Below are 21,623 nucleotides of genomic sequence, written 5' to 3' on the forward strand. Positions count from 1 at the left end.
ATACTCCATAATGTCCAGATCACAGTTTCAAATATCATTTTCCATTAAAAAGTCCCATCGCTCCTTTTAGGAATAAGTAGGAAATATGCAAATTGACCCTAGAATATATTGTCTTGTCAGGAAATGAGGTAAGAAAATAAAAAACAAATTCACAATGCCAGGAATAGCACAATGAGAGCCAAGAACAAAAACAAAACCTTCCAATCACCAAAGCCAGAATAATTTTGACAATATTAATAAGTACCATTTATTATAATCAAAAGTATATAATAAATATCCATAAATCAATACTGACATGAATAAATGATTAAATAAACAGAGGAGAATAAACTAACTTCTGTTAGAGAATTCCAAACAATTAATTAGATAACTTTCTTATGAAGGAGGTGGAACTCACTTCTTTATTCCTTAAAAATGGGCTACTTTAAAAGACTTCCTTCCAAAGAATACAGTATTGGTGACAAAGGTGAAGAGAATGACTTTACAGTAGAGGAATCCAACAATACCACCTTATCAAGGTCATCCAAGGTGGCATACTGACAGTCTTAATGGGACACAATGAAAACAGCACTTTATTCTACCCAAATCCCTACAGTCCCAGGCTAATCATGAAAAAGATAAATCTAAATAATTTTTTCTACAAAATATCTGAACAGTATACTTCAAAATTGTGAAAACTCTGAGAAATATCACATCCAAGAGTATACATGGAGATATAAGGACTAAGACAATGTAGAATCATAAATAAGATCTTTGAGTAGAAAAGGTCATTAGGCAAAACTGGGAAATTAAAATTAAATATTCACTTTAGTTAATACTGAATATATTGATATTGCTTCATTAACCCTAGCAAATATAGCACACTAATGAGAAAATTAATAACGGATAAAACTGGGTATGAGTTTAGTATTAAAAAATAAAAATATTTTAGTGATCTGTGGGTAATCTTTCTATGCAATAAGCAAGTATTGACAATTTAAATCTTTAATAACATTTAATAACAATATCTCAACTCCAGTGAAGTCCATTTATTTCATTTTGGGCTTTTATAAAATTAATTTTCTGGTTATTTATTTTTCTCAATCAATTATTTTCATTGCAAAAGTAACAATAGGGTCTAGGCTTAGGCATGAGCCATGTATGTCAGACAACTGATGTCAAATTGGGTTATTTTGTGACCTTGAAAAAACTCTTACCAATGGGAAATAAATAAAAACACCCCCATAAAAGAGTAGTCGATAGTTATTCAAAATTTGCAGTCATTATTAAAAATGGATTCATCAACCAGGACTGAGTTTCACTATGAAGAATGAGTTTGGCTGCAAAGTAGTGGCAAATGTCCACCCACACTGTACTGTGTATTCTAGATTTGGATTCTAGAGACATTGAGTTAAAGAATTTCAAGTTTCAAGTTTGTTTCATTTCCAGGTAAATACTTTACTTAAATAATTCTGTACTTGTTTTAGAATTTTCTTTCCATTTCTCCACTCCTACTCTTCATTCTCCTATTTGCTATTACTTTCACCTTTCAATGCTTAGACAGGATTGCTGCAAACTAACACAGATGTATCATATTCCATTCACAAAAACATACTTTTGAAAGCAGTTTGTGTTGTACAGTAAGAATTTTTACCACTACTATTTGAATATGGTTTAGGAAACATACTTAGAAAATAAAGCCTTTTTCTTAGTGGAACAACTGAATTTTAAATCAGTACAGCAACAAACATGCAACTTTATTCCTGTCTTATTTCCCAGTATGAAACAAACTCGGGGTAAGCTAAAAGCAGAAAACTGACTTGTGTTAACTCTAATATGCTAGGGCATTTTGTGGTTTTAGTACTATCATTCCCTTAAGGGATAATTGTCATTATAATATTTAATATTAAAGAAAATAAGATAAGAAAAGTTTAATATAACTATTTATAATCTCAAATCTAACACAGACCATGTTGCATTAGGTATAATATGACTACTTTTTTCACAATATGATTTTAGAGTAGTGTACATGCATTGGTGAACTACAATCATCGAAAAAATTTTTACCAACAGACCTTAAACTGAAAATAAAGACTTGTGACTGTGTATCACCTGCAAAATAATTTGAAATAGAAAATTCAACTGGCTTCTTCAGTGTATATATATTGTTGGCATTTAGCAAAGATAACTATATGATTGGTTCCCAGGAGGTCCACATTACAGAGCAAAGGGCATGGAAGGAAGAAAATACCCTCAACACGCTTCAAGAAAGCCTACCTGATGGGGTAGCTCTCATTCAGAAGTTGTACCAGAGCTCAAGTCATTCTGGCAGAAATAGTCAAGCTTAAACCATAATACAAATTGTGGTGCACTTGCATATGAAATTCCATGTACCACAGTCATGCATAAATACAGATACCTACTGAATGTTGTTTTGTTTTATTAGATTGCAAAGAAACAAATATGGTATGTATGATTTTAGACATAAAGCAAAGAATTACCAGCCTACAATCCACACTGCCAGAGGAGCTAGGAAACAAGGAGAACCCCAAGAGAAGAACGCATGGTCCCCGGAAGAAGGGGAGGGAGACAAGAGCCCCTGGACAAATTGGAAGCATGGGGGGTGGGGATAGGAAAGGGAGAGGGAGAGAGGAGGAGGGAAAGAGGAGAACAGGACTGAGACAGGGGAGGAATGGAGGAGGGCAAGGAAGGAGATGCCTTGATAGAGGGAGCCAGTGCAGGTTTGGAGGGAAGTCTGGCACAGGGGAAATGTTAGGAGATCCACAGAGATGACCCCAACTAAGAAGCTAGGCAGTGCTGCAGAGGCTGCCTTTGATGCTCTTACCCTATAGTGAGACTGATAACTACCTTGGTTACCATTCCTAGAGCCTTTACCCTAGTAGCTGATCAAAGCAGAAACAGGCACCCACAGCTAAACACTGAGCCATACTCCTGGAATTCAGTTGCAGAGAGGGAGGAGGGATGAGCATAGGAGCCAAGATGGTGCTGGAGAAACCCGCAGAAACAGTTGACCTGACCTAGTGAGAGCAAGGAGACCCTAATCGTAAAGCTGGGAAACCAGCATTGAACCAAACCAAGCCCTCTGAATGTGGGTGCCAGCTAGGAGGCCAAGACAGTCTATGGGACCTCTAACAGTGGAGCCAGTGTTTATCCCTAAAGCACAAATGGACTTTGGGAGCCCATTCCCTATTGCAGCCCAGATACAGGAAGGAGAGCCTGGGCCCTCCCCCAAATGATGTGATGGACTTTGATGATCCCTCTTGGAGGGCCTCACTATCCCTGGGAAGTGGGGGTGGGTGGGTTTGGGGACTGGTGGGGAACATGGGAGGATGGGAAGGTGAGGGAATGGGGGGATGGATATGTAAATAAGAGTGCTTCTAAAATTTTAGAAAATGTTAAAAAAATAAAATAAGTGACTTAAATTCACACAGAAAGTTCTGGCATGGTTGCAATTATATTGCCTGTTTCAAAAATAATTAACTGGAATTTTATAGAAACAAAAGCTTGTTGACTATACAGTACATCTAGCCAAATGGAAAGTACTAGTCAGTCTGGGAGCAATCATGCAGGCAGATTTCTGAGTATATAAATTATCTTCTTGTCATCTGTCATTAGGCTTTATAAAACCACCTTTACCTCCATAATATTCTACACTGGTAACATTTTCATATTAATATGTTGTTGTCCTATGTTTAAATTATACTAGTAGTTAAATTTTTTTAATTATGTGTTTTACGTTAAAAAGATAATTTTTGCGAACCAGGCAGTGGCGGCACATGCCTTTAATCCCAGCACTTGGGAAGCAGAAGCAGGTAAATCTCTGTTCGAGACCAGCCTGGTCTACAGAATGAATTCTAGGATAGCCTGAGCTACACAGAGAAGCCATCTCTTGAAAAACAAAACAGTAACAACAATAAAATACATTTTATGCTACAAAATGTCTTTTAGTTTTCATAAAGTTAAAGATATTTGCTCAGAAGGTGGGGTGTATATCTTTAATCTCAGCATTCAGGAGGTAGAGAAAGGAAGATCTTTATGAGTTTGATGCCAGCCTAGTCTATATTGCAAGTTCCAGGCAGATCAGGGCTACAAAGTGAAACCCTGTCTCCAAAAGCTTTCAAGTATTTGGGTGAAAAAAATGAGAATATGACAGAGGCATGGGTTTGAATTATTCAACTGATTCATAGTTCAACTCATTCTAGTCCAAGAAAAACTTTTAAGGTTCTTATGGATTTTAAATGTTTTAATACATAATAAATTTTAATTAATATACATATTAAATAACTTAATAAACTTCAAAGTCAATGTTGTCCTTCAGTTTTTCACATGAAAAATCATCTATATCTTAGCAGTGAAACTAGGAAAATGTATTAACAGAAATCTCTGCACTCACAATAACTTAACTAATTCAAACTTCATCCTCCTGGCTTCAAGTCCCACTCTACCCTTGTCCAGTAACTCACCCCTACTCCTTTAAAAAAAATATTAGTCTTTTAAGAATATGGTAAAAGAAGGAAAGGTTGGTACTCAAGATTTAAATAACAATATTTTTAATGCTGAATTACAAGTAACCAAGTCTTCATTTCTTCACCTTTTCTTTATAAGATAATTTTATAAATACAATTGGTTACCATGGTTGGACATGATTTGAGTGGATCTTTTATGCATTCTTGTATTGAAATTCAATCTTCATTGCAAAGGTATTAAGAAGGTATCATATAATAAAGAATGTGGCTTTAGGTAGGGCTTTAAGGAGGTGACTGAAATTCGATAAAATTATCAAGATGGATCACCACTATTTAATATTAGTAATTTATAAGGAGAGAAAGAGAGAGAATATGCTTAAAGGTCCTACACATAGGTCCTATACTTCTTGTCATGCGATTCGTTGTACCAACTTGGTACTTCAGACACAGGTTCTTAACTTTGAATTAGAATCGTGAGTCAACAATAATTATTTTTCTTGGCGAGTTTCTCAGTAATAGGAAACACACTGATTCAAGTAAAGTAGCACTTGAAGCATGTAATTCTAGTAATTAGTCTAAGGGAAAGAGATTATATCAGGAAAATACTTACACATGTATACTTCTGAAAAAAATGAAGCAATGATAATTGCTTTTTTCTAATTTCCAGGCATACCTGATTTTTGGTACACTGTATTAATGGAGAATCACCAAGACATACAATCTGTTTATTTCTGTGATTCTCAGCATATAGACACATTCCATAGGCAAATTTAAGCTTTAGAAACCAATAAATAACAGAATGATTGTCTACTGACATCAGTTTTTACAGTTATGAAATATGTGATTACCAAATATTTTTAAAGATCTTATTTTTGATTAATTGTTTATGTTTATGTCTGTGTGGGGGCTTGGGCATCGAGAGCAAAGCCTGTAGAGCACCGAAGAAGACCCTGTATCCACTGGAGATGGAGATAACAAATGGTTGCCAGCCTCCAGATATGGGTACTGGGAACCAAACTCGGGTCTTCTACCAGAGCAGTGTGCGCTTTTAACTGCTGAAACATCTTTCTAGCTCTCCAAATATTTGAAGTCTGTTATTTTCACCCCTAAGCTATTTCCAAAACATAAGTAATTTAAATTCTTATGAGGCATTAAACCATTTACTAACTTAGAGAGGCACAGAGAACACAATTCATCTGGTTATGTGTCTCATTTTACAGAGTAATCTGTAGTTAGTTAAAATGGTAAAAATGAGCTTGTTTTTCTCTTTGATATCTAGCTCCATAGCTTGCTAAATGAAAACTAATTTAAAATTTAAATTCAGGCATCAAGCTAGACTTTAATGTTAACTTTCAATCTTATTTATGAATAACAGTATGATCACACTGAAAATAAGAGCTAAAGCATAATATTTGTATGCAGCAAATTTTAGTACACATTTAAATTTAACTCCCATCAAATAATAAGTATCAAGTATTCATCAGGCATGATGGCCCCTCACAGAGTATGAAAGGCCCTTTGGTCCAAGCATCACCTCAGATTACATAGAGACACTGTTAGATAATTTTAGAAAGTCTACGACTGTTTCATGAATGTCACAATTGCTTTGGGAACTATTATGAATATTTATGTTTTCATAGTATTCATTTGTTCACTGTGACATTTAAGATACATAATTCTGTGACCCTGAAATTTCTTTCTTCTGAAAGCCTGGAAAATGTTAATGGTTCTGGCTTTGCTGAACATCTCTGCCTCCTGCAGGGCACCATGTTGATTTCTGGGAAGGGCACAGTCTTTGTTCTCTAGGAGTTTATAGTAAGCATAGATAAACACATATATAAATATAAATAACCTTACTGAAAGATTAAGATGAAGGCCATTCTCAAAATACAAAAAACCATGAGGGTCAATGATACCTAAGATATTTCCAGCTAAGAATTGGGATGTCATTAAGAAAAGACAACATTGAAAATGAATCTTGAGAGAGAATAGCCACTGGAAGGCAAAGATGACTTAGAAGTTTATGAGCACAGAAAAGCAGACTTTATAAACAGGACTGTAGAAGGTTAAGAAGCAGGAGGCAGTTATAGCAAAACAGACTGGAACAATGTACCTCAGAATCACAATTGGCCAGATAAGCAACCATTACCTACAAATACTGCTAAAGAAGCCACAGAGAAGCTCCTGACTTCTGATGGGGCCACATCCAGGTAAGCCCACCTTAAGTGGAAAGTAGCTTGAGTCTAAAGTGTGCATGTAATACACTAAGTTCCTGGACACCACAGCTTAGCAACACCATTCACTGCCATTTATCAGTTAGGTGCCCAGCATGAAGAGAGTCTTACTACAAGAGAATGAAAACTCAAACCTTGAAACAGTTCCTATTAAATAGCAAACTTTTGTGTTGTCATAAACTCAAAAATCTGAAAATGAAAACATCAGAAGCTTGGTGCTGTCTTCATGGGATTTGGAGCAAGGAAATAAAATCATGCTATATTTGAGAAAAGTAAAACTGGACTAAACAGGCACAGTGACAAAGTAAGAGACAGTTAGAGAAGTTCCCTGTGGGCCTGAATCTTTACCAGGCTGCCTGACCAGCATTTCCTGCTCACTAGGTCCTCAATATCCTCTCCTCAAGTTCACACCTACAAGCTTGTCTTCAGTAGATAGCATGAAGAATTATTTCCTGTCAATATTTTAAAATGCTCTTTTAAGAGCAAGAGGTTTCTTTATCAAAGGTAAAACTTTTTTCTCATCCAGCTTGGCTCCCTTATTTTTAAAAATCATATCTTATCCTAGCACATTTTTATTACTCATCAGAAATCCAACACACCAGAAGCATTTATTCTAAGACAACCAAGTGATAGTCTAATTTCTCCTGTTGACTTACTCTAGTTAAGTATTCTTTTCTCATCAAATACAGGAAGGATAGAATTAGTACCTATAAGAATGTTTTCTAGCATTTTTTATTATTAAAGAATGAATTTTCAGCTATATTTCATTTGATCTTAGTTAGATAAATGAACTTCACTAAAATATCTGACTTTGTCACAGTGACTAATACAGAGCATTTTCTATGCTATCAGTTATTCTGTAAGTAGCCTTGTTTGTCATTTCAAAAGAAGATTCTTAATGATGAACCTCTCAGTAAGAAAAGGACAGGGCATCTCTAGCAGGTAGAATGAGCAGTATAGAGATTGATCTTCCCAGGAATAGAGAGACTATTCTACTGTCTCTGATCCCAATCAGCAGCGCCTTGTTTATATCAAAAAAGAAAAATAAGAAAAAGTTACAAAAATCCAAGTTGTACCTTCATCTCTAATTGAAAATGTTTACTTGCAAGCTGAACTGATCTGATGGATGACGTAGTTTATCACACCATCTAATATTCAGGAAGTGATCTTTTATTGTTGACTAAACAAACTCAGAGTTGCAAGAAAAATCATTTTAATATATTCATACAATACTACTTAAACCTTTCTGTGAAGTATGTGTTGCCAAAAAAAAAATCTATTGTGTGTCATTTGAGTTACATTCAATTATTTTTCAAATACACATTACTTCATTACTTGATTAACTGCAAAAATAGCTAGTGGCTATATTTAAACTGTAGAAAAGAGTCACATAAACTTATTGGAATTGAATTCATGGAAGAAATAAGCCTAATTCTGTCCAAAGTAAGAGGGTGTGTTTCACCACATCATTTAAAAATGTAGACATTTTAGACATTTTAAAATACAATCACTGATTTGTAAACAATTAACTCAAAGTACTTATTTTATTATTAGATTCTTCAACTTAGATAGCTGTGTAAGAAACTAAATTTTGTTATTAGAATATTTTAAAAAGAAAAAAAAAAACAACTAACTCACTTTGGACACGACTTAGAAAGAAGTGTTAGCCACTTTGAAATAAGGCCAGTTAGAAGCCTTTGATTTCTTTTCTCTTCCTTATCTGCCCTCTGCTGGCTATAAAGAAAAATTAAAATTAAAAGCAAAGACCCCCACACACAGCATACTGGAATTAGTACAATTAAAGGAAAAATTAGTGTTATAAAATTTTTCATTAGGGGATCTGATCCTCTTTTAGCTCCCATGGGCACCAGGCATTCATGAAGTGCAAACACACACATGAAGAAAAATACCCATCTATACAAAATATTTTAATTTAAAAAACAAAAATAAAAATAGTAAATTCACATATGCACCTTTCTACTGAAGGAACTAAGTATCAAAGTTTTCTTTTAGATTCTAAGTAATTATCCTGTGCTACTGGTTTCTAAATCAATATCCAAATAAAACAAAGATTTTTTTTCTCCAGCCCTAGAGTCCAATTTCTAAAAACATAGTCTATGTATGTGTGTGATAAGATGTGGGAGCAGGGGGTACAACAAAGAGAATGCAGACTTTGTCCAATAAAAAGGTTAATAAGTTAATCTACTTGTTCCTTTAAAACAACTGTTTATCATTTGTTGAAATAAACTTGATTGGCTGGTATGAGTTCCCATTACGTAAATCATATTATTCATTCCCAAGTAGATATTATGTTTGCTTAAAAGTTCAACAATTATCCCATTCATTATAAGTCTGCCTGCCACTCTGATCTTGAAGTACAAATGAACAATCCATAATCAACAAGGACTTTCACTGGAATTCTTTGTGTTGCTCAATTACACAGAGGTTATTTGTAATGATAAGATTCAGGTTTTAGTTGTAGAGCACTGATGTGTGCTTGGAAAAATGAAATCCTGTGTGAATCACAGGGAAATAAACTAATTCCTAACCAGACGTTCAATACATTCAATATTCTTAACTTTGTGTGTGTGTGTGTGTGTGTGTGTGTGTGTGTGTGTGTGTGTGGTTTTTTTAAGGCGAGGTTTCTCCATGTAGCCTTGGCTGTCCTGGGACTCACTTTGTAGCTGAGGAAGAGAGACCCCCTGCCTCTGTCTCATGAGTGCTGGAATTAAAGGTATACACTACCACCACCCAGTTCCAATATTCACATCTTATTACAGTATTATTTTTTAAATCCTTAATGTATTGAAATGTGTTTCATAAAACTCTACACTGGGGCAGAACCCATAATTCACTGGGACAAACCACACTTCTCCCTGAAATCTAATTTCATGCTGTCACTATTATTAACAAAAGCACTTACATTTTGTTTAATAATATAAATTTATTATAAAAATGCAAAAACATTAAAACTAAGTCTACCCAAAGCAAAATGTTAAAACTTTAATTGGACATGCCAGGGGCAACAGTTTACATGGCTGAAGCTTTAAGCTATGCTCAGTTGAAAGGACAAAACACAATGGCACTGAATCTGATACTAAGATGCATTCACCATGGGAATTCACTCTTTCAAGTGATCCATTTATACATAAGAACCTTATCCTAAGGCAAGAGAGATGAGTGTACACTCCCGGGCTGACAGAAGACAGTGTACCGTGCTGCTTTAAAAAATGGGATTTAGGTCCACTAGACTATCTGAAATGAGTGCCTCCCCAACAAATGATTTATTAGGCCGTATTCTTGAGGTAAGTAAGAGAAATTGGATAGGTCAAGAGAAGCAAGAATGTGGCTGAGTTAAAGGTGAGCATCATTTTAATTCCAGAGGTAAACTTAGAAGCACAAACTACATCATAAATTAGGCACACTTTGAAAAAGTGGTAAGGCCTTTGTTGATCCCTAATAGGCAATCATTGGTCAAAATCCACTAGTCAGAATCTTCCAGAAGAGAGTAATTCTGTGAGACATCAGTCCACAGTCCTATTAGGTAGAGGATAGATGTCTCAACAAGATAAAGTGAATCTAATTGCACATTAATGTTTATTACAGGTTCTGATTGTTCTGGTTTTGAATTCTACCACAAGACACAGCAAACTTTTTTTTTTTTTTTTTTTTTTGACACAGCAAACTTTTAAACTCTTTGCTCTGGATTCCATATTATAGATCTGGAAACTATCCTCATTTCTCAAGGTTGTTCTAAAAATAAAAAGATATAAAAATGTGTATGTCATAGTTGAGCTGGTACTGATAAAATTAATAAATAGGTGCATATGGGGAAAATACTACCCGGACTAGTAGGCAGAAATGATTAAAGGAATACTGTGATATCTTCAGTAAGACTCAATGTCTGGCAAAACTCCAGAAGTAAAGGAATAATTCTGGGCCTCTTTCTAGGATAGCATTACACAAACAATGTATTTTTGCCCATGTAACAGGTATCTGTGAAAGTCTGGGGGATGGGGGACACTCAGTGAGGAAGCCCAAGTGGTGAGATGGGTGCTAGGAGACATATGACTGCAGCCACCTGCCCACAGATAGGGGGTATTATCAGTGGCCCTTAGCAGAAGGAACTAGAATTGGAGAAAAGAGCAAATTTTGGAACCCATTTGATAACAGAAAACACTTGTTTGGAGGCCAGGGCAGGGAGTGGAGGTTAGTACACAAGACTTACATGACAGTTAGCTAAGGCTAGCACTAAGTCCCTAGGAAATGCTGCCCTGTTGGAAATCTAAATGTTCGCCATATGGAGTGTTGAAGCATTGGTCTTAATGCAGCTATAGTCAGAGATGAGGCTTTGGGAAATGAAAAGGAGCATAAGAGCTCTGTTCTCAGGACTCAATAAATCCCTTTAGAGATTCAGATCTGTGTGTGTCTGCAGGTTTTTGTTATGAAAACAGCGTTCTCTAGCCCACTCCCTTCCTTTCTTTCTCCTTCCCTCCTTCTTCCCCTCTACTTCCTGGCTGCCACGAAGTGAAGTAAGCAGCTTTGCTTCTCCCTGACACAATGCTTTGCCTCACTAAAGGCCTAAAATCATATTGTCAGAAACCTCAGAAAACCAAATCAGAATAAATGCTACTTTCTTTTGATTTCCTTTAGTAGTCACAATGATAGAAAGTTGACACACTGTTTACATATGCTGTGTAATATTTGACCAGTTTAAATCAGCAGTGATTTCTGGTTGACATCAACCTCATTCCCCTTGCCTGGAACACTGTATTAGAGAATGAAACACAAACTATAATTAGCTTTATACTGTAGTAAGTAATAAACATACTAAATAAGTACTATACTTTATTATGTTAGAAGGTAGCTATACTGTAAAAAATAAAGGTCACAGTACGGACATGACAGACAGTTGGAACATTAGGGTAGGTTGGGATATTAAGTATAGGAACTATGATAGGCCTTATTGAGAAGACAAGATTTGAGCAAAACTATGAAAAAGAGATGCAAAACTAGACTTAAAGATGGTAAATATCTGGGGAAAATATTTTGAACAGAAGGAACAGCTATAGCTAAGGACTTTAGATGGTCAAGAATGTAGTTTAGGGCAAACCAGGGCAGAATAAACAAGAGTATTAAGAAAGGAGGTCACAAAGACATCAAAGGGAGGAAGGAATGAGTAACACAAGGAAATTAGAAGTCTGGTGCCAGTGACTGTAGTCAGGCTCCTGCTCCTCATGCCCGCCACATTAGAAGAAGCTGCCACTGCGGCCCGTTGAGGGTGCTGTTCATTTTTTTGTCACTGTGACAAAATACCTGTCAATTTAAATGAGGAAAGATTTGTTTTGGCTTATGTTTCAATCTATTGTTTCGAGCCTGAGGGAAAAAAAGAACATTACGGCAGGGTAGCATTAGTAGAAATAAAGGTACTCACTTCCTATAAATAGGAGAAAGAAAGAAGAGCATAGGGAGAGAGAACAAAAAGAGAGAATGAACCAGGGAAAAGATACATCTTTCAAAAGTACAATCAAGTAACCCAACATTGTGCCTCCGGTTATGCCCTATGCCCTAATAGCCCATTCATCTATGAATTCGTAGTGAATGATTTACCTCTTAATGAAATTAGCACCTTCATAATCTAATCACATCCCCATAGTACCCCAGCTGGTAAGAACTAAGTCTTTAACACTTGGGGTTTTTTGTTTGTTTGTTTGGTTGGTTGGTTGGTTGGTTGGTTGGTTTTTTTGAGAAACCACTTCATACCCAAACCATTATATTTTATTACTACCTGTTATCTATGATTACTTTTAATCATGTGATATCTTGATTTTTTCTCCATCCCTCAACCTTACCACTTTTCATACCACCATATTTGTTTGGCCCAAGAATGACCTTCCTCTATTACATGTATCCCAATGGCATGAGTAGTCCTGTAGTCTCACTCTTGAGGTCCCTGAAAGTAAGATATAAGTTAAGTTTAATAGGGTTTCAACCAAGACAATAAACACTGACCTTTGCTTTCCAGCAAATGGATCATTTGATGAGAGGTCTACATTCTGATATATCATAATTTAAATTGGCATAATATTAGTCTTTTTCAAAAGATAGTGTGGACAGATATTTGTTGCACAGCTATGGGATAAAAGACTCCACTTCAAATCCATGCTCAAAGGCAAAGTCATTGAAGTTAGGCTTCTTACTGGCAAGGAGAGGCTGACACATAATCCTCAGGGTGATTCTCAAATGCAAAAGCTCCCACATTTTGCAATGTGCTTAATGGTAACTACATTTTTACCTTAAGTATTGTTTCTCTTCCTTGTGCTGATTTCAGTTTACCTTGCTCATAATAGCATGGGCCTTTGAAAACTCAAAAAGCCTATTCTTACTAGAGCTGAATCGCTCACATATGTCTAATTTCTTTAAGAACATAAGGAAAACATTAACCACGAAACCAGGTCACAGCCAGGACACAGATGCTTTTCTTCTAAAACATAATAAATAGTACTCTAATAGTTCCCCTTTGAAGATTTATTCTTCCCTAAATAACAAATTATGACAGACACATTTCTAAAATTTTTCCTGGAGATAATAACAAAATCTATACTACTGGTCTATTTTACTGTGACAATTCCAAACATGCTTTTAAGTCAAATGTCTTTAGGTCAAAATTACTAAGTGCATATAAACAAACATAAGGTTTTTCAGTGCACCAAAGTTCCTTTTCTTCACGATAATAAAATTGTGTCATGAGAATTCTTTGGTGGAAATAACTGTCTAAATTCTTTTGTTGGAGTAAACTGCAATCTTCTATACAGTTATAGCATTGAAAATGAGAGCTATTTTGATACTGTAGTATAAATACAAGAGAAATCTACTAAAGGAATGATTGTTTCAATTTTATTTATAAAATTCATCAGAGAGTGTTTTAATTCCTTTAAACAATAACAATGATATACATAGTTTACTTCCTGCATAGACTTTACAATTAGTCTGGCAATTCCTTTATAAAAAGGGCTCTAAACTTGTATGCCTCTATTCATCATCCTCTTCACTTCTATGCTGCTACTGCTTTATTTTATTTATCTCAAATTGCACATATTTCTAGAAAAGATTGAAATATTTAATACATGTGTAATAGTATATTAATTAATGTAGCACTAATTTGGTTGGTATTAATAATAAAAACCCAGAAACAGATTTGGTTGGTATTAATAATAAAAACCCAGAAACATGTCCCGCGCGCTCTGTATTTCTCGCCAGCAAGAAATCATACACAGGACACTCGGATCCTTCTGCAGACAAGCTTTAATGCGTCTTGAGAGTGAAAGAGCATAAGCTTCCCAGAGCGGAGACCCCGAGCCAAGAATCCCGTCCCCTAATAAAGGCTGGCAACCGCCGCCTCGGACGTGTCACCCCATGATTGGCTGCAGCTCATCCGGCCATATGACGCCACGGAATAGGCAGAGATCAAGGAATGGAAAATTACCCAGCGCCTGCGCAATAATCTTGTTTACATTCGGTGCCTGCCGGATGCAGGCGCCATCTTGTAATGGAGAATGCAGGGACGGCTCCCTACATCTCCCCCTTTTTTATTAATTAATGATAAGGCTTTATATTTTTACAAGCAAATAGGTCACCCAAATGTTGAGGGATAGAGGCAGAGGTTGTACCTTCCCAATCAAATATTAAGACTGTGTACAAGAGTCGCCATCAGGCTGTTAGCTTGACCCGAAGCGCTCTCGACCTGTCCTCTGCCGTTTTTCTGGGAAAGGGAGACTAGGGCAGGCAACCCTTATGCAGGACAACATGCCTCCCAGAGAAGCCTGCATATTGGGCAACTCTCTGTGCGATGCCTTGCTCGACATCCCTCATGGGCTGCTCAAGCCAGGCACTCTACCCTGTGCAATGAGCCTAGGCTCCGGGTGTGCAAGAGCTGTCTGGCCAGCGGCCTATTGCTTAAGCATAGTTAGCCAAATATCAGTGGAAGCCCCTTGTTCCAAAGCTACAAGCGCTTGGGCGATAACCACCTTGTCTCTCTTAGTTTGAGCCCTGAGCCTACAGACCAGCCAGAGAAGCAACATCAATCCGCAGCAAACGGCTGCACCAAACAATCCCACCTCCACCCATTCCTTAAAATAGGAGACAGCTGAAGCAATCCATGATGACAGTCCCTCCGTCAAGGACAGGAGTTAATCTGGATAATAGCGGCTCTCAACTCCCGGGGAGAGGGTGGAGTTCCGACTTTTGAGGGTCCAAAGGGGCTCTTCGGGTGAGTCTTTCCGGGATCCACAGGGGATTCTCTTCATCCTGTGGAAAAACACATATTGCTCCCCTGGATCTTATGAGAATAGGATCCGGGCCTCTCCAAAGACCAGTTAAGATATCTTTCCATTTTACCATTTCCTTTGGCCTTTCAGGTTCTGAGATGTGGCACTTGGCCGCAGTATGGCCCTGAGCATCAATGTTTAGAAAATTAAGGGTAAAGAGTGCCATGGATATTGCAACTCTTGGCACCGAGGGTAAGGATGCTCCCATTCCCTCCTTTTGTTTGATTAAATAAGACTTAAGTGTGCGATGGGCACGTTCCACAATGCCTTGTCCTTGAGGGTTATAAGGTAAGCCAGTCAGATCTGTCTACAGAAGTGCTGGAACTTTTGAGAGGTATAAGCCGGCCCATTATCTGTTTTTAAGAAGCACACAGGTGGCTAGGTAAAGTCTTATTTCTGTAATACAGCTGAACTTCCTTAAACAGTAGCTTAACTTCTTTCTGAGGCAGGGTTTTTCTGTGACTTTGGAGCCTGTCCTGGAATTTGATCTGCCGGACCAGGATCTTATAAAGATCCATCTGCCTCTTACTCCCGAGTGTTGGGATTAAAGGCGTATGCCGCCAACGCCCTCAACTTAAAGGCGTGTGTCACCAACATAATAGATTAGCATCTTTTACAAAACAAGAACTTTACATTGTCAGGCTTTGCTTAAAAATAATTCTAAATTGAAGCTCTTTAAGTAAAAACATTAATAAAATCAAACATTTGAAAACTGGTTTTAAAAAGAAATTTAAATTCCCTTAAGGTCTTTCTGTAATATATAGAAGCATTAACATTTTAAATCTTAACTGAAAAACTTGTTTCTAAGATGGTACCTCTAATTTCCATGCGGTCACCTTTAGTTAAGATGGCGGTCTAAGTATCCTTTTTTTAACTTTAGCAAAATGGCTACCGTCAGTCATGTGACCAGCTACAAAATGGCCGTACCAGGAAATAGAACATTTTAAAACAAGCATAACATGCGCGGCCTTTTCCCCTGTCAAAGACTGGGAAAGCCATCTGCAATTTTCTCCGCTCCTCTAATGGTAAAAAGGAGTCGGTACCAAATTTTAATAGGGGTGCTGATGGAAGTACACCCGCTGGATTAACAGGTCTCTTAAATTTACCGGGGTGTGACCGGTTATTCCCTATTTTCTCTCCCTCCTTCTCTGTCTCTCCCTCATCCAGCTGAGCTGTTCCTTCCAAAACCCCATCTCTTGAGCTTTTAGAGTCATTAGAGCTATCAAGATTTAAAGCTTTAAACTTATTTACAGAATCATCTAACAAATTATTCACTCCCTTGTCAGTAGACATCCCAGGAGGTCCTTTTTTCTTATTTATTGTTGTTTCTCTTAACAAATTATTCACTCCCTTGTCACTAGACATCCCGGGAGGTCCTTTTTTCTTATATTTTATTGTTAGGCGCGCCCCATCTCTCACCACATTCGGTTTCTGATATGTAATTCTGGACTTCTTTAAGATTGCTACAACAGTGAGAAAAGTCAAAATAGCTCCTAGTAAAAGCATAGAAGCCTCTATATTAACCTCCCACAATAGCAACATTCCCAAGCCAAAGTCCAGAAAAAACATACCTCTCTGAATTTACCACGCTGCAGTTCTGAATCCGCCTTGTAGCCAAGGGGTCTCCGCGATGACAGAGATGTTCACATGTTCCCGGGTTTCGGCACCATATGTCCCGCGCGCTCTGTATTTCTCGCCAGCAAGAAATCATACACGGGACACTCGGATCCTTCTGCAGACAAGCTTTAATGCGTCTTGAGAGTGAAAGAGCATAAGCTTCCCAGAGCGGAGACCCCGAGCCAAGAATCCCGTCCCCTAATAAAGGCTGGCAACCGCCGCCTCGGACGTGTCACCCCATGATTGGCTGCAGCTCATCCGGCCATATGACGCCACGGAATAGGCAGAGATCAAGGAATGGAAAATTACCCAGCGCCTGCGCAATAATCTTGTTGACATTCGGTGCCTGCCGGATGCAGGCGCCATCTTGTAATGGAGAATGCAGGGACGGCTCCCTACAGAAACAGATATTGGAGTTAAAGGTGAAGATCAGAGAAGCAAAGTAGCCAGCCACTAGAGAGTTCTCACCTCTAATAGTACTCAGACCGAAATGGCCATCAAGTCCTCAGACTGTATCTCCAGACTGCATCTGTCTCCACCAAACCTCAGACTATGATGAACTCCAGTCTCTTCCTGCCTTATATTCCTCTCTAGTGCTGGAATTAAAGATGTGGGATCCCAAGTGCTGACTTTACCTTTGTGTGAGCTCTATTTCTCTTTTAGAATGGATCAATTTTGTGTAGCTCAGGGTGGCCTTGAATTAATAAAGATCCATTTGTCTCTGTCTCCCAATTAAAGGTATCTGCCAGCACTGCCAGGCTTCTATGTCTAACTAGTGTGGCTAGCTTTGCACTCTGATCTCCAGGCAAGCTTTATTTGTTAGATCATAAACAAAATATGATCACAGATTAACCCAGAACAATTTGTATATTTTCTTTTGTTGATTCTTTCAAATTCATCACCTACCCATCATCTCTACAAATGAGAAAAAATGTAGTATTTTTTCTTCTGAGTTGGGCATATTTATTTAAATAGTATAATCTCCAGTTATATTCATTTACCAGCATATGACACAATTTTATTTTCTTTAGAGCCACATGAAATCCCATTGTGTGTATCTATGTTTCATTTATCCTTTCATCTGTTGACTGACACCTAGGCTGATTCCGTAACTTGGCTATTGTGAATAGTGCTTAAAGAAACACTGATGTACATGCAAGCATATCTTTGGTATGTTGACTTGGAGGCCTTATGTGTATGTCTAGCAGTGGCATATCTGGATCCCATGGTAATTCTAGGAAATCTGGGAAACCAATGTATTGAAATATATAAGAGATTCCATTTTACCGACACCTTTCTAGCACTTATTGTTACTTTCATAACTTGGGGTCTTTGGGGGGAAACATCTCATATACAAACTGTAACACTATTATCTGTTACCTATGATTACTTTTAATCATGCTTTGTCTCATCATCCTTTTAGGTCAACACATGTCATTATATTCCATAGTGTGGGTGTACCAATGTTACATTCATATATATTAAGAATATACCCATTTTTATATAGTGAATTTGAGATTTGTTGTTTGATATGTTTTACTCTTTTGGCTTTTTTTTGGGGGGGGGTTGCCACTCAGCTCCCAAATGAATTACACAAAGAGGCTTATTCTTAGTTATAAATGTCCTGCCTTAGCTTGGCTTGTTTCTTGCCAGCTTTTCTTAAATTAACCCATCTACCGTTTGCCTCTGGGCTTTTCCTGTTAACTTCTATAAATCTTACTCTTACTCCATGGATTGCTGTATAGCTGGACAGCTGGGTGTCTGGCCCCTGATGCCTTCCTTTCCTTGTTCTCTTGGTCCTTCTTTCCTCCTTTCTCCTTCCATTTATACTCTCTGCCTGTCAGCCCTGCCTATCCTTTCTCCTGCCTTGCTATTGGCCGTTCAGCTCTGTATTAAGCCATCAGGTGTTTTAGACAAGCAAAGAATCACAGCTTCACAAGTCAAACAAACACAGCATAAACAAAAGTCACACACCTTAAAATAATATACCCCAATAGAAATTATACTTTGATTACATTTTCCCTTTCCTTCCTCCAAATCCTCCCAATATATTCTATTTTTATTAATTAATTAATTAATTAATTAATTTTCTGATTTCTCTGTATTGCTTTGGATCCTGTCCCGGAGCTCGCTCTGTAGACCAGGTTGGCTTCGAACTCACAGAGATCCACCTGGCTCTGCCTCCCAAGTGCTGGGATTAAAGGCATGCACCACCAACACCTGGGCCTCCCAATATATTCTAGATGTGTTGTTTCCTGAATCAATATGAGGTGACATTTTTTAATCTCTTCTAAATTTAGATTATTTTCTCAGATATCAGTACCACCACACTGCCTTGCTTTTTAGTTCTTGCTTTTTTTGCTTGAATGATGTTTACTATTCTTTCACCCTAAGTCTGTATTAGCCTTAGGTTCATTTCTTGCAGGAGACAATACATGGATCTTTTAAAATAATCTAGTAAGCTAGTGTATGTCTTGATTGGATAATTCAGACCATTAGCATTCAGAATTATTATTTTAATTTGGTAGTATTTGATACTTTACCATTTTCCAAAATATTTCTGGTTTTGTATGGTGTATTCTTTCCTGTGGTCTTATAGATATATTTATCTGTTTATCCTTCCTTTCAATATGTAAGACTACTTTAAGTATCTTATATAGTGCTTAGCAGTCATGAATTCCACCAATTTATGTTTACTATGGAAATGTTTTCCTCTAGTTATGACTATCAGCTTTTCTCTATATAGTATATAGTAATCCAAGCTACAAATTACTGTCTAACAGAGCTTGAAATGGATCCTCCATGCCCTGCTGAATTAGTTTTATTAAGAAATCTTCTGTTATTCTGATGGGTCTGCTTGACTTGCTTCTCTATAGTAACTTTCAAAGTTCCTTCTTTGTTCCACACACTTCATGTTTTTAATGAATTTCTTTTCTTGTCTTACCCATTTGCTGTTATAACTGTTTCCTAAATCTGCATGGCTATTTCCTACCTTAGGTTTTGGAAATTATCTATGGCTTTATTGAATATACTTTCTATGCCTTGAGCTTGAGCTTTTCTATGTCTATTATTCATAGATTTGTTTTTTTCAGGGTTTCTCCCAGTGATTTATGTTCTATTTGCAATTTCTTATTTCATGTTTGTAATTTCTGATGTTCTATCTCATCTAACTTGCCTTTAAGCCCTAACTCACCCCATTCTACTGATAACATTTTTTACTGAGTTTGACATACTGAAGTTTTCATTTCTAAAAATGTAATTTTTCCATTATTTCTATTTATTGGATTTATTTTTCTTTGAATTATCTTTAAATTTAATTATGAGTTTATTCATGTACTCGTTCATTTCACTGAAAATTTTATTTTGTCTGAATGTATGTTTTGCTCCACCTGTATGCCTGGTACCTACAAAAGCTAGAAAAAGGTGTTGGATCCCCTGGAACTGGAGTTACAGATAGGAATGAGCCACCATGTGGGTGCTAGGAATAGAAGCCAGATCCTTTGGAAGAACAATCAGTGATCTCAACCACTGAGTTTTCTTATTAATCCTATACTAAACATTGTTTTTATACTCATTCTATTGGATCCTTTGTTTTTAATTAAATATAATTCTCTACTTAGAATTCATTACTGTAAAATTAGTAACTCTTGGAGGTGTTACGTTGCCTTTATTTTTCATGTTTCTGTGATGGACTTGTGAATATGGAATTAGGTCATGGATTATATTTTTTGATCACCTGTATTCTTCCAGTTGAGATATGTGCAATAATCAGGTGGAACTAAGTTGTGGTAGGGTTGATGTGTCACTTGTCCTCATTGTACTAACTAAACCCTCAGTCCACAGGCTCAGCACAGTAAACACTATTTCTAGCACCCCACAAGACAGTCAAACACTAACTACAAAAGCAACCACCACATATGGACATGGTTATTGTAGAATTAGAGTAAGAACAAGTTTCAAACATTCTTTCAAATCTAGTAACTCTGGGGGAATAAAGGGAACAATTTAGAATGGTCAGAAGTAAGATATTAGCCACTATGAGTAAGCATAAGCTTAGTAATATCATTGAGTAGTATTAGAGGAATACAAAATTAGAAGATAATGGAAAGAGGACAATTAAGAATAAAGGAGGAGATAATACATCTCCAGTGAGGATAAAATGAAAAGAAGGAAGGAATAAAGGGAATTCAGTAACATAACCTAAAGCACCTTGGGAGGCTGATCAACCTGTGCCCATTGGCATTGCAAACCTTAATGTAGTGGAGAGAGACACTTACTGAGCTGGACAAAGCAGTCTGCAAACTTACACACAGATAATAAAGTCTCTATATGCAGTCACTAGTATAAGAGCAGATCCAGACTTTCTATGTGGACATTTATCTAAGCACAGGTGCAGACTGTCTCTACATCATCATTTGCATGTGTGAAGGTAGATTATCTCTATGTGGTTTCATGAGTGTGCACACACAATAATATGTTCATAAGTGCAAACTGTCTCTGTGTAACCATGTCTGAGCTCAGGTTCAGTGTCTGTATGCCATCAATTGTCTGTACTTGGCTGTTCATCTTATCCTATGCTCTCTTACTTTTCCTTGTCTGACTAGAGCAGAACCTTTGTGGTACTAAACTTCCTGTGGTTATCTCTGTTGTTTGGCCTGCAACGAGAGGTTGTGGTTCACGAGTCAGGTGGTGAATATTGTACTTGCAGGTGTTTTCAAGGCTCTGGATGTTGAATGTGGCTGGTAGAAGCTTTCCACTGACACCAGGTACCTTTAAGCACTCAGAACTTTTTGTTAGTGAAACTCATTCAAGTCTACAGTAGAGACCACATTTCTCCCAAAGGAAATACTGCACAGTACTGGCTCTGAGTTTTTACCCTTTAGGTAGAGGTATTCTGCATGCCAGGACTCAGAAAACAGACACTTCTCTGAGTTCCTATTGTGAGCCATGTAGAGAGAAGATCTTTGCATCTAGATCAC

The sequence above is a fragment of the Cricetulus griseus genome (genome assembly GCF_003668045.3).
Source record: "Cricetulus griseus strain 17A/GY chromosome 1 unlocalized genomic scaffold, alternate assembly CriGri-PICRH-1.0 chr1_0, whole genome shotgun sequence".
Taxonomy (NCBI): Eukaryota; Metazoa; Chordata; class Mammalia; order Rodentia; family Cricetidae; genus Cricetulus; species Cricetulus griseus.